The sequence below is a fragment of the Pseudophryne corroboree genome, chromosome 4, assembly GCF_028390025.1.
Source record: "Pseudophryne corroboree isolate aPseCor3 chromosome 4, aPseCor3.hap2, whole genome shotgun sequence".
Lineage (NCBI taxonomy): Eukaryota > Metazoa > Chordata > Amphibia > Anura > Myobatrachidae > Pseudophryne > Pseudophryne corroboree.
Window position 1 is genome coordinate 44,822,433 of NC_086447.1, and position 14,910 is coordinate 44,837,342.

Below are 14,910 nucleotides of genomic sequence, written 5' to 3' on the forward strand. Positions count from 1 at the left end.
AAGCTGTTTTTGAGGAGTTTTTAAAAAAAAAAAAACACCCGAATCCGACAAAAAATTTTAAGGGAGGTTTTGCAAAAACGCGTCCGAATCCAAAACACGGCCGCGGAACTGAATCCAAAACCAAAACACAAAACCCGAAAAATGTCCGGTGCACATCTCTAGTAAAAATAAAGCTGTCCAGCATATGTGGGCTACATGCAAAAGCAACCAGTATTTACCTAGCATGCCAAAAAATATATGTATGTCCCTCCCTTGCAGTGCAACATGGTTGCGGAAAGGCTTGTCTTTTTTAAGTGCTGCTTGGATTTCTAAGTGTGAGTTTTAAACAGCAAAAAGGTGAGTTAGAATACAGAAAAAGGTGAGTTTTATAATACACAATCAGGAACACACATTTGCAGTACCATTAAACTTCTGGTGAGGCTGCAAGGGGCTGACCTTGTGAGTGAGTGAGAGGGTCTCTTACTTGGAGTAGCAGAGGGGCTGTGATTGTGCGTGTGTGAGGGGCATTTTTTTTTTTGCAGGAGCTGGAAGCCGAGTGAAAAGGAGGTGCAGTGAGCTGGAACAACTGCAACTGCTAAGTGGAGTATAGGTGCCACAGGAGAGAGTACTACGGCTGCATAAAAGTGAAGGACCAAGACCCGCACAAAGATAGATAAGTATAAGCCAGCTTAATTATTGTATAAGTGAGATTGTTTGTCTTCTACTTTTTATTTTTGCTGCTTTTTCTTTGAGAGTAACAGGGAGTTAGACCTTACAAACAATATGGGAGGGGCTGTGATTGAGGACCTCACTCAGTGCATGTCATGCAAGATGTATGCACACCTGGAGCTACCGGCCCAGTGTGAATACATCTGCACGAGGTGTGTGCGAACGGTTGCCCTGGAAGCCCAGGTAACTGATCTAGAGCAAACCGTTACGTGACTGAGGGAGATTCACAATCTCGAGCGTAGTTTAGACAGAACGGTGGAGGAGTTGCGGGAGGGGTCACTGGTAGAAGAGGATGATGATCAGGTATCCAGTTGGGTCACAGTTAGAAGGAAGAAAAAGAGGGGGAGGCTCGACATCTCCGAACTATCAAACCCGAACAAATTTGCCCGATTGGACGAGGAATCGGAGGATGATAGTGAAGAAATGACGGTGCCGGAGGAGACTGCTCCCTCTAGCATCCAGAGGAGCGGTCCCTCTGGCGCGGTTGGGATAAAAGATAGAGAGGTACCTAGTCAGATGGTGGTGGTAGGGGATTCTATCATCAGGAAGGCAGATAGGGCAATCTGCTACCGGGACCGTGATCGCCGTAGTCTGTTGTCTCCCGGGTGCTCGGGTACGGCACATCGCGGACCGGGTAGATAGATTGTTGGGAGGGGCTGGGAAAGACCCGGCGGTCTTGGTGCACGTTAGCACCAATGACAAAGTTAGCGGAAGGTGGGATGTCCTTAAGAAAGACTATAGGGACTTAGGAAAGAAACTGAAGGCAAGGACATCTAAGGTAATATTCTCGGAATTATTACCCGTGCTACGCGCTAGTCCAGGGAGGCAGAGGGAGATTAGGGAGGTAAATGTGTGGCTTAGGGATTGGTGCAGGAAAGAGGGGTTTGTGTTCCTGGAACACTGGGCGGACTTCTCAGTCAGGCGCCATCTCTTTTGTCGTGACGGATTGCACCTGAATTAGGAGGGGGCAGCGGTGCTGGGGGGAAGGATGGTTAGAAGGTTGGAGGAGATTTTAAACTAGGAGCCTGGGGGGAGGGTTTAGCTAGAAACTACGGGTCATGCAGTGAGAATAGTGGGGATGGCGGTAGTAAATGAAATGGGGGAGGAGTTGGGGGGAGGGTAAGAGCAGGTGGTAAGATTACTAACATGGGTACTAAAAGGGATTTTACCAAAGCACTAACCAATGACGATTACAGGTCATCATTGCAACATAAGGTGAAAGATGTCCCTAACGCAAGGGAAAATACTTATCTTAGTTGTATGTATGTAAACGCCAGAAGCATTACTGGTAAAAAGGGTGAACTAGAAATACTTGCAGCAGGCAAACAGTATGATATTATAGGCATTACTGAAACTTGGTGGGATGAATCGCATGATTGGACAGTCAATCTGGAGGGCTATACACTGTTTAGGAGAGACAGACTAAATAAAAAGGGTGGAGGGGTGTGTCTTTACGTAAAGCCGTTTTTAAAACCTGATATACGGGAAGATATTCAGGAGGGGACTGTAGACACTGTCGAGACATTATGGGTAGAAATTGCATGCGGGGAAAAAGGAATAAAAAAGTTAGTATTGGGTGTATGCTATAGGCCGCCTGGTATCAATGCATCTGATGAGGAATTGTTACTAAAGCAAATTGAAAGAGCAGCAGGAGTAGGAGACATAGTAGTGATGGGAGATTTTAACTATCCAGAGATAAACTGGAAAAACGATTCATGTGATACTGCTAGGGGAAATATGTTTTTAAACACACTTAATGATAACTACTTAGTCCAACTAATTGAGGAACCAAATAGGTACAATGGAATCTTAGACCCGGTATTAACAAACAATGGGGATTTGGTATCAGGTATTATAGTAGGGGAACCCATAGGAAACAGCGACCACAATATGGTCACATTCAATATCAGTTTCCATAAACAGCCCTATACTGGCTCAACTAGGACTCTAAACTTTAGCAAAGCAAATTTTGAAAAGATGAGGGTATTTTTCAGGGATATTGAATGGGAAGGTTTGTTTTTAGGAAAAAATACTACGGAGAAATGGGAGGTACTAAAATTCCTGCTAGCTAAAAATACACTCAAATTTATTCCTATGAGTAGCAAAAAAAGGAATAAAAATCATAAACCGATGTGGCTTAACAAAAAGATTAAGGAACTTATGGGCAAGAAAAGGCGAGCATTTAAAAAATACAAATCTGACGGGGAAGCAGAGTCATTTCAGCACTATAAGGAATGTAACAAAATTTGCAAAAAGGAAATAAGAGCGGCTAAAGAAGAAACTGAAAAACTAGTAGCAAAGGAAAGCAAAGCGAATCCCAAAAAATTCTTTAAATACATTAATAGCAAGAGATTAAAGAAGGAGAGTATAGGCCTTTTAAAAGACAAGTTTGGAGTCTTAAGCAAAAATGATTATGACATAGAGGACACACTAAATGAGTTTTTTTCAACAGTATTCACTAGAGAGGACCCATTTCAGGGACTGACACACAATCTCAATAATGAGAATAAATATCCCACTGATAGGTACTTATTTAAGCGAGGAAGTAGTCTGTGACCGATTAAAACATTTAAAGATTAATAAATCACCAGGGCCCGATGGTATTCACCCAAGGGTTCTAATGGAGCTTCACTCTGAACTGGCAAAACCGCTATCTTTGATCTTTAAGGATTCAGTTATATCAGGTATGGTTCCCAAAGACTGGCGTATAGCGGTAGTAGTGCCTATATTCAAAAAGGGAAGTAAAGCTGAACCAGGTAATTATAGACCAGTTAGTCTTACATCTATAGTGGGGAAAGTATTGGAAGGTATTCTAAGAGATAGTATTCAGAAGTTCCTTGAAGTCAATAAGGTCATTTAAAGGAATCAATATGGGTTTATGAAGAACAGATCCTGTCAAACCAACTTACTTGGCTTTTATGAAACAGTAAGCGCAAACCTAGATCAGGGTAAAGACGTGGATGTAATCTTTTTAGACTTTGCCAAAGCGTTCGATACTGTACCACACATGAGACTTATCTACAAGCTACAAGAATCAGGGCTAGGAAGCACAATATGCACTTGGGTCAAAAACTGGTTAGATAATAGGGAGCAGCGCGTTGTGGTTAATGGATCTTTTTCAACTTGGACTGAAGTGCTAAGTGGTGTGCCGCAAGGCTCAGTATTAGGACCGCTATTGTTCAATATTTTCATTAACGACCTAACAGAAGGTCTAGAGAGCATGGTGTCAATTTTTGCAGATGATACCATATTGTGTAAGGCTATAAATACAGAGGAGGATGCCGATTCTCTTCAGAACGACTTAGTTAAATTAGAAGCATGGGCAGCCAAATGGAGAATGCGCTTCAACGCAGACAAGTGTAAGGTAATGCACTGTGGTAACAAGAACAAAAATTACACCTACCTACTAAATGGGGTAAAATTAGGGGATTCTGTACTGGAAAAGGACTTGGGTGTCCTCATAGATAGCAAGCTAAGCAGTAGTACCCAAAGTAGGACTGCAGCAAAGAAGGCTAATAAGATATTAGCATGCATAAAACGGGGTATTGATGCTAGGGACGAGAGTATTATACTCCCGTTATATAAATCACTAGTGAGGCCACACCTTGAATACTGTGTACAATTCTGGGCACCGTACTACAAAAAGGATATCCTGGAGCTTGAAAAGGTACAGAGGAGGGCGACCAAACTAATTAAGGGCATGGAGACGATGGAATACAAGGAAAGGCTTGAAAGACTAGGCATGTTTACATTGGAAAAGCGGAGACTAAGAGGGGATATGATCAACATCTACAAATATATAAGGGGACAATACACAGAGCTTGCGCGGGACCTGTTTTTGGTTAGATCAACACAGAGGACTCGTGGACACTCGCTCAGGTTAGAGGAAAGGAGATTCCGCACAATACGGCATAAAGGCTTTTTCACGGTAAGGACAATACATGTTTGGAATTCCCTGCCCGAGGGAGTTTTAATGGCGGAATCTGTCAACACCTTTAAGAATGGGTTAGATAAATTCCTAATGGATAAGGATATCCAGGGGTATGGTGCATAGTCATGCACTATAGTTACTATAAATAGGGATAAAATGCAACGGCTGACAGTAGCATCAGTCAGAAATTTTAGTCAAATCATCATGCATAGGAGACCACAAATAGGTTGAACTCGATGGACAATTGTCTTTTTTCAACCTCAGATACTATGTATGTTACTATGTTACTATGTTTGTCCAGGTGCACAATTACTTTCTCTATCTTTATTCCCAGCTCAGCGTGAATGCACAGCAATGATCGTACACACTGAGCTATTTTCCCTGTGCCCTGCGATGTTCACGGGGGTGAACCACTTTCCACAGTAGGAGACTGTGGAAAGTTCTTCACTCGGCTGTCCAAACAGCCTGACGGACAGTGGTGGCCAGCGATGATGTGGGAGCACACATAAGCGCTCACAGCTCATCGCCTGGCCATGCACAGTGGCCGAGTTTGAGATCAAAGTAGCTCAAAATTCAGAAAGTGAGCTACTTTGAGCTCAAAATCGCCCAGTGTGTATGGGCCTTAAGAATTATTTATACACTGGTATATAGTAGAGATGTTCGGCGGGCACTTTTCGTGTTTTGGATCTGGATCCCCGCTCGTGTTTTTGATCTGGATTGGTTTTGCCAAAACCACCCTTTCGGGTTTTGAAATTGGTTTTGGTTTTAGCTAAAATAACAGAATTTGGGGGTAATTTTGATCCTACGGTATTATTAACCTCAATAACATTCATTTCCACTCATTTCCAGTCTATTCTGAACACCTCACAATATTGTTTTTAGGCCTAAAGGTTGCACCGAGGTCACTGCATGAATAAGCTAAGCGGCACAAGTGTGCGGCAAAAACACCTGGCCCATCTAGGAGTGGCACTGCAGTGGCAGACAGGATGGCAGTTTTAAAAACTAGGCCCCATACAGCACATAATGCAAAGAAAAAAAGAGGTGCACCGAGGTCGCTGGATGGCTAAGCTAAGCGACACAAGTGTGAGTCACAAACACCTAGCCCATCTGGAGTGGCACTGTAGTGGCAGACAGGATGGCAGTTTTATCCTCCAAATTTTTGTTCACCATTATTTTTCTGGAGTTATATAACAATATGTGGCACAGGAGAGCGTACCCCTAAACCACACACACACACACACACACACACAGCAAAGCCTGTAAAAATTATTTGGATAATAACCCTTTTATTTGGTATTATTATAATAATATACAGCACAGGAGAGCGTACCCCTAAACCACACACACGACAAAGCCTGTAAAATTTATTTGGATAATAACCCTTTTATTTGGAGTTATTATAATAACATGCAGCACAGGAGAGCGTACCCGTACACCACAAGGGGCAAACCCAATAAAAATTATTTGGATTAAATATTAATAACCCCTTTATTTGGGGTAAATAATATACAGCACAGGACAGCACCACTGGACTTATGGCAGCTCAGGACACCACCACTGGAGTGACTGGACTGATGCAGCACAGACACCACCACTGGACTGATGCAGCACAAGAAGGCACCACTGGACTGGACTTATACAGCAGCACTGGACTTATGGCAGCACATGACACCACCACTGTGACTGGACTGATGCAGCACAGACACCACCACTGGACTGATGCAGCACAAGAAGGCACCACTGGAATGATACAAAAGAGCAGGTCGCCACCCCATGCACCATGCCACTAACCCGCACAGACACTGAGGAGACATATCCTCTCACTACACTCTCCAGGACTGGGGTGAAAATGGTGGCGACGCACGGCTGTTTATATGGAATCCAAAACCCACAAGAATCCGACCGCGGGATAATGATGTTTTGCCTTGTTCTGGTTTCTGAGTCTGGTGGGAAGTCCCGACCCGGGCTCGGAGCGTGAAGTTCGGGGGGGGGGGGGGGGGGAGGGGGGTTCGGTTCTCTGAGAGCCAAACCCGCTCATCCCTAGTATACAGAGCTGGGCTATTTAGATACACTGTACTGAGTTCTAAATGTGCACACAACTACTGTATAGTAACTAGGTATGTATTGGCTTTAATTGTGTACCTGGAACAAACACCAGATATATAGCAAAAAAGCTGACGGTCATTTGGTAACTGCAAATGTGCTCCTAAAATCCTTATTATCAAATAATACTGAATTGATTTTTAGCTATTTGCATCATACAAATATAATTAGTAATCTGTAATCTTGTGCAATCCTCCATCATATATAGGGGGATATTCAATTTGGCCCGGGGTGCCGGGTGATAAGTATCGGCCGGTGGGGGCTATTTAATTGGCCCCGATAAGCCGGCTCGTGCCGCGGCTTATCGGGGGTTTTGCTTCACCTGCCTCCGGCAGGCGAAGCAAAATGCCCGATAACAGCCCCGTTTTTCAACCGAAAACGGGGCTGTTTCACCCGAAAACACACAGGTTTCACTGAACCTGTGTGTTTTCGGGTGTAAGAGGACTTGTTACCGGCCCCGCAAATTAAATAGCCCGACCGCAGCACCCGAAGAAACATCAGGGGTTTTTACTCCCGATGTCTCTTCGGACCAAATTGAATATCCCCCATAGTATGATTTAAAAATGATAAAGAAGACATCAATAAAATACAAGAATGGGTTATTCTGAATACAGATCAGAGACCTGGCAGATAACATGGGACGGTATTTCTATATCACAAGTGCAACTGCGATCACTTACCTTTTACATACACACCTGGAAATCACTGAGACACAGACACACAATACATAATACAGATAGTGGTGTAGCTTTCATTCTGTGCATGGTCTCCGACCAGTTGCAATTTATAGACAAGAATAGATTCCATGGGGCCACATAAATAATGTGTCAGCTCTTGAGATCAATTACTGTTCTGTACACAATGTTTTTAATTACAACTGGCCTGAGATGATTTTGTTTATCTTTTGTTTCAATTGCATCTTTTCTTGCCTTATGTAAAAGTAAAAAGAAGCCATATAACGTACAGTAGGAGACAGTTCCAATAATAAACTATAGCATCCTAATTAAAAGTACAGGTGTAATGCATGGATTGTGAAATCAACATAATTTAATAAAAATAACACAACCCAGGAAGCCAACAGAGCTAGTGATTGTGCATGTCATGGGGGGTGGGGTACGGAATACCGGCTGTCAGGATTCCAGTGGTCAGAATACCGACACTGGCATCCTGACTGCTTGAAATCCCGACAGGGGTGCAAGAGACAGGTTATCCTAATCCTAACCCTCCCAATCCACAGCCTAAACCTAACCTTCCCTTTCCACAGCCTAAACCTAACCTTTCCGCAGCCTAAACCTAATCCTCCCTTCCCACAGCCTAAACCTAACCTTCCCTTCCCACAGCCTAAACCTAACCCTCCCTTCCCACATCCTAAACCTAACCGTCCCTTTCCATAGCCTAACCCTCCCTTCCCACAGCCTAACCCTAAACCTCCCTTCCCACAGTCTAACCCTAACCCTCCCTTCCCACAGCCTACACCTAACCATCCCTTCCCACAGCCTAAACCTAACCTTCCCTTCCAACAGACTAAACCTAACCTTCCCTTCCCACAGCCTAAACCTAACCTTCCCGTCCCACAGCCTAAACCTAACCCTTCCTTCCCACAGCCTAAACCTAACCTTCCCTTCCCACAGCCTAAACCTAACCTTCCCTTCACACAGAGTAACCTTAACCTTCCCTTCCCACAGCCTAAACCTAACCCTCCCCACAGCCTAAACCTAACCTTCCCTTCCCACAGCCTAAACCTAACCCTCCCTTCCGACAGCCTAAACCTAACCCTCCCTTCCTGCAGCCTAACCGTAACCCTCCCTTCCCACAGCCTAAACCTAACCTTCCCTTCCCATAGCCTAAACCTAACCCTCCCTTCCCACAACCTAAACCTAACCCTCCCTTCCTGCAGTCTAACCGTAACCCTCCCTTCCCACAGCCTAAACCTAACGCTTCCTTCCCACAGCATAAACCTAACCTTCCCTTCCCACAGCATAAACCTAACCTTCCCTTCCCACAGCCTAACCCTAATCCTCCCTTCCCACAGCCTAAACCTAACTTCCCCTTCCCACAGCCTAAACATTACCCTCCATTCCCACAGCCTAACCCTAACCCTTCCCACAGCCTAAACCTAACCCTCCCTTCCCACAGCCTAAACCTAACCTTCCCACAGCCTAAATCTAACCCTCCCTTCCCACAGCCTGAACCTTACCCTCCCCCTGAAACTTAACCCTAGCCCTATCTTCCTGCAGCCTAACCATAAAGTGCCCCTTTGGCAGATTAACCCTAACCCTCCACCTGCAGCTTAATCCTAACCAGTCTAACCCTAACCCTACAAGGCATACTTACATTTGGAATTCCATCTGAGGGGTTTCCTGCATTGGCATTCTGATAGGTGTTGGGATTCTGGCACCGGTATTCTGACTGCTGGGATCTCAACTACATCCCATCCTGGACTCATGGTTTGCAGCACCAAGTCTGGACAGGTGTTAGACCATATGAATAAAATAAACAGATAATGGACTTGACAACAGTGCAGAGGTGTAACTAGGGTTTTCGGAGCCCAGGGCAAGATGAAGAGTGGCACCCCCCCCAAAAAAAAAAAACAACAACACAAAATGAACTATGTCTGCGTGTGCTGAAGGCGCGCACCTAAAAAATGGGTGTGGCCATGCACCAGAAGGGGTGTGGCCACATACCAGAAGGCGCATGGCCACTGAAAATGGGGGGTGCCAACATGACTATCACCTACCCCCTGTGTCGCCTCTCAGCACACTATCACCTACTCCTTGTGTCGTCTCTCAGCACACCTTCATTCAATTTTTGCACAGTATGCACGCAGAGTCCCCTTTTTACACAGTACGCACGCAGAGTCCCCTTTTTACACAGTACTCATGCAGAATCCCCTTTTTACACAGTATGCACGCTGAGTCCCCTTTTAACACAGTATACAGTGCCAGATACACAATTGCCCACAGTGCCAGATACACAATTGCCCCACAGTGCCAGATACATATTGCCCCACAGTGCCAGATACACAGTACCCCACAGTGCCAGATACATATTGCCCCACAGTGCCAGATACACATTACCCCACAGTGCCAGATACACATTACCCCACAATGCCAGATACATATTGCCGCACAGAGCCAGATGCACAGTGCAAGATACACAGTGCCCCACAGTGCCAGATACACAGTGCCCCACAGTGCCAGATACATATTGTCCCACAGTGCCAGATACATATTGCCCACAGTGCCAGATACATATTGCCCCACAGTGCCAGATACACAGTGCCAGATACATATTACCCCACAGTGCCAGATACATATTACCCCACAGTGCCAGATACATATTGCCCCACAGTGCCAGATACACATTGCCTCAAAGTACCAGATACATGACCCCCCCCTCCTCTGCTGGCTGCTGCTTACAGCAACCTGGATCCCCACTCACCGTCACCACTGCCTCTGGCCTCTGCTATGTGAGAAGAGGAGAGTGCAGCGCAGCGCAGCACCTCTCCTGCCCCTCAATGCTCCATGAAGTCCGGTCTCTGGCGGCGGCTATCTTAAATTTGGTGCCGTTTCGTTAGCCAATCAGAGCTCGCGGACCAGCAGCCAATCAGGAGCCAGTCCGCAAGCTCTGATTGGCTAACGCAGCCGGAGACCAGACAGACACTCACACTGAGCAGTGAGCACATTAAGGGGCAGGAGAGACACTGCGCTCTCCTCCCCTCACATTGCAGCGGGACGGGGGCAGAGCAATAGCGGGGCGGGTGGGTATGATGCCCTGGCCGCCAGTGGTACCCCCCCCCTCTGCTGGGCCTGCCAAGGCACCCAGGGCACGTGCCCTGCTCGACCCCCCTTAGTTACGCCTCTGCAACAGAGTGATGGTGGCAGTCATTGGGGAGAGTGGTGTATGGACTTCAACAGCTGTGAGCTACAATATGAAACAAATATTATCTATTATAGAACAGGAAAGAGTGTTGTTGGGCAATAAGAGCTGGGGAACTGTCTACCCCCTACCTCCTCTCACTACTTTCACTGACTTCCTGACACTAAGATATAGCCACTCTTCTCCCCTAGTGATCATACGGAGACCTAGAGATTGGAAAAAGAGTGGTGAAAGAGAGAAGGGAGGTAAAGGGAAGAGAGTAGAGAGTGATATGGGGGGAGGTTGGTGAGGGGGAGGAATGAAGAGTAGAGTGGGAGAAAGGTGGGCAGTAGAGGGATAGGGAAAAGCGAGATGTGAGAAAGAGTCGGAGAGAAGAGAGATGGGAGAAAGAAGGGGAGGGACAAAGATGGAAGGAAGAAGGGGAGAAAGAGATTTAAAGGAGGGGCAGAGAAAGATGAGAAGAGGAGATTGGGAAGAAAGAAATGGGAGTAAGAATGAGAGGGAGATGGAAGGAAGAAATTGAGGGAGAGGGCGAGATGGGGATGAGGAGGGAGACAAAGAGGGAGATGGGAGGAAGAAAAGAGAGCAATGGAAGGAAGAGAGAGACAGTGAGATTGTGAGGACGAGGTGGAGAGAAAGTTGTAAAAAAAGGGGGAGATGGGGAAGTGAGGATTGAAAAGGAGACGGGAAGAAAAGGGTAGAAACAAAGATAAGAGGAAGAAGGGAACAGAGAGATTGATAAGGAGAGAGAGACAGAGTGATAGGGAGTAGGAGAGGGTGAGAGAAAAACGTGAGTAGGAGATGGAGAAGAGAGAGTTGAGCGGAAGAGTGTGCGAGAAAAAGTGAGATGGCAGTTAAACAGGGGAGAAAGATGGCAAAATGGGGCAAGAGAGGAACATTAGCTAGCAACCAAGAGAATGTCGACACTCAAAAATTAGTTTTGTGTGTGATAATTTTTTCACCTGGAGAGGGGTTTGAGGGAGAGACCACTGGAATTTTTTTGCCTAACATAGGCCCTCATTCCGAGTTGTTCGCTCGTTATTTTTCTTCGCATCGCAGCGATTTTCCGCAAACTGCGCATGCGCAATGTTCGCACCGCGCCTGCGCCAAGTAAATTTGCTAAGAAGTTTAGTATTTCACTCACGGCTTAACGAAGACATTTCTTCGTTCTGGTGATCGGAGTGTGATTGACAGGAAGTGGGTGTTTCTGGGCGGAAACTGGCTGTTTTATGGGAGTGTGTGAAAAACGCTGCCGTTTCTGGGAAAAACGTGGGAGTGGCTGGAGAAACGGTTTCTGGGCGAACGCTGGTTGTGTTTGTGACGTCAAACCAGGAACGAAAAGGACAGAACTGATCGCAGTGGCAGAGTAAGTATCGAGCTACTCGGAAACTGCAAAGAAATTTCTGATCGCTATTCTATTCGCTATTTTGCGAATCTTTCGTTCGCTAATCTGCAAAGCTAAGATTCACTCCCAGTAGGCGGCGGCTTAGCATGTGCACTGCTGCGAAAAGCGGCTAGCGAGCGAAAAACTCGGAATGAGGGCCATAGTTACCAAAATATTTATTTAAGGTCCAAACCTGGGAAAACTGAGTGGCCAAGATGATTGTGGAACATGTAAAGAGAAATAAGGGACTTGACCCAATCCATTCCTAGTTTAGAAAATTGCCTAAAGTTTTCTATAATCTGTGGAGCAACCAGTAGTGATATATGGGAGTTACTAAGTAAAATAAGGGTAATGTAAGTGTATTTAGCAATATGCTGTGACAAAACACACTTCAGAAAGTGGCTGATTTCTCCATTCCCTCTTTGTATACCATAATTCAGAGATACTTGACTGGCATGAAGCCAGTTTTATAATTGTGGCTATAGGGAGCCATTATATGGCAAAGGTTTTGGCCAGTAGCGTCTCTTGCCACGGGCAAGCAAGCTTTTTGCCCGTGATGCTGCTACCCTGAGGGTGCCGCCGCCGTGGCAAGAGCCGCTACTAATCCACCTCCCTCCCTCTCTCCCCGCTCCCCGGCTGCAGCGAGCGCCATGTGCGCCCACTGCAGCCGGCGTCGCTGACTTATGCTAGAGGTCAAAATTGACCCCTAGTGTCAGTGCAGCGCTCCTATGGGAGAGACGTCATAACGTCTCTCCCATAGAGAGGAGCCGGTGCCCGGAGACAGCAGCGGCAGCAGCGGTCCGGAAACAGGAGCGAAGCTGGTAAGTATTGTGGGTTTTTTTTATGGTTTCAAAGCGGCGCTACTACAGGGGGCATATACTGGGGGCACTACTACAGGGGGCACATACAGGGGGCACAGCTAAAAGGGGCACTGATACTGGGGGCAGATCTACAGGGGGCACAACTACAGGGGACACATACAGGGGGCACTGCTACAGGGGGAACAGCTACTGGGGGCAAATCAACTGGGGGCACAGCTACAAGGGGCACAGCTACTGGGGGCACTACTCAGGGGGCACTGCTACAGGGGGCACTGCTACAAGGAGCACAGCTACAGGGGGCACAACTACTAGGGGCACAATTACAGGGGGCACTGCTACAGGGGGAACAGCTACTGGGGGCAAATTAACTGGGGGCACAGCTGCTGGGGGCACAGCTACTGGGGGCAAATCTACAGGGGGCACAAGTACAGGGGGCACAACTACTGGGGGCACAGCTACTGGAGGCAAATCTACAGGGGGGGCACAACTACTGGGGACACAAATACAGGGGGCACATAGTGGGGGCACTGCTACAGGGTGCAAATCATCTGGGGGCACAGCTACAAGGGGCACAGCTACTGGGGGCACTACTATAGGGGGCACTGCTACTGGGGGCACAGCTACAAGGGGCACAACTACAAGGGCACTGCTACAGGGGGAACAGCTACTGGGGGGAAATTAACTGGGGGCACAGCTGCTGGGGGTACAGCTACTGGGGGCACAACTACTGGGGGCACAGCCACAGCGGCACAAGTACAGGGGTATAACTGTGGGCATGCCCCTTCCCTAAGAATAAGCCACGCCCCTTCCCTATGAATAAGCCATGCCCCCATTTTGGGGGGGCGCCCTCGGCGTGCACCAACTGTATTTTACCTGGAAGGGGGGGGGGCACAGGAAACATTCGCCCTGGGCGCCACAAGGTCTAGAACCGGCCCTGGTTTTGGCTAGTGTTTGGCATTGGTATTTATTTAGGAAACAATGTTTCACATTCCTATGAGTCTTTAATAGGAAATTCAATAATAATAATAACTTCAAGCATTAATTTCCCATATCCAGGCAAAAATTATTTGGAATGGCCAGAAGGCATACTTTTTTAGGTGCTATGACTTTGAAATGTCACACTGTACCCTGGCACCTACCTACGGTTCCGGTGGTACTGGTCCACCATGGGTAGGTGCCAGCCTCAGGCCGTCTGGCACAGACTCTGTAAGTGCTGTCACTGTGGGCTCCTTTGGTGCAGCTATCTTCTAGTTCTGTAATAGTGGTCATGTGACCATTGACATCACGCTGATGCCAAATATGAATTCGTATTCTATATAAGGAGCCGCGCGTCGCCGCCATTTTCACTCGTTCTTTGGAGATTGAATGGAGAGGACGTGGCTGCGTTCTCTCCCTGAAAAGCTCTGTAATCTGTGCTCAGTGTGCTGCAAATATCTGTGCTCAGTGTGCTGCAAATATCTGATCAGTGTGCTGCATTGTGGGGACTGGGGACCACCAGTGTATAATAATTATAGTAGTACAGTACAGTAGGCCATTGCTGTATCTTGCAGCTCTGTGTCACTGCAAGTATCCATTCCATATCTGTGCTGCATTTTTGTGAGCAGTATATATAGTAGTACAGTGCAGCATTTTGGTGACACAACAGTATATAGTTGTGTACAGTAGGCCATTGCTGTATCTTGCAGCTCTGTGTCACTGCAAGTATCCATTCCATATCTGTGCTGCATTTTTGTGAGCAGTATATATAGTAGTACAGTGCAGCATTTTGGTGACCCAACAGTATATAGTTGTGTACAGTAGGCCATTGCTGTATCTTGCAGCTCCGTGTCACTGCAAGTATCCATTCCATATCTGTGCGGCATTTTTGTGAGCAGTATATATAGAATTACAGTGCAGCATTTTGGTGACCCAACAGTATATAGTTGTGTACAGTAGGCCATTGATGTATCTTGCAGCTCTGTGTCACTGCACGTATCCATTCCATATCTGTGCGGCATTTTTGTGAGCAGAATATATAGTATTACAGTGCAGCATTTTGGTGACACAACAGTATATAGTTGTGTACAGTAGGCCATTGCTGTATC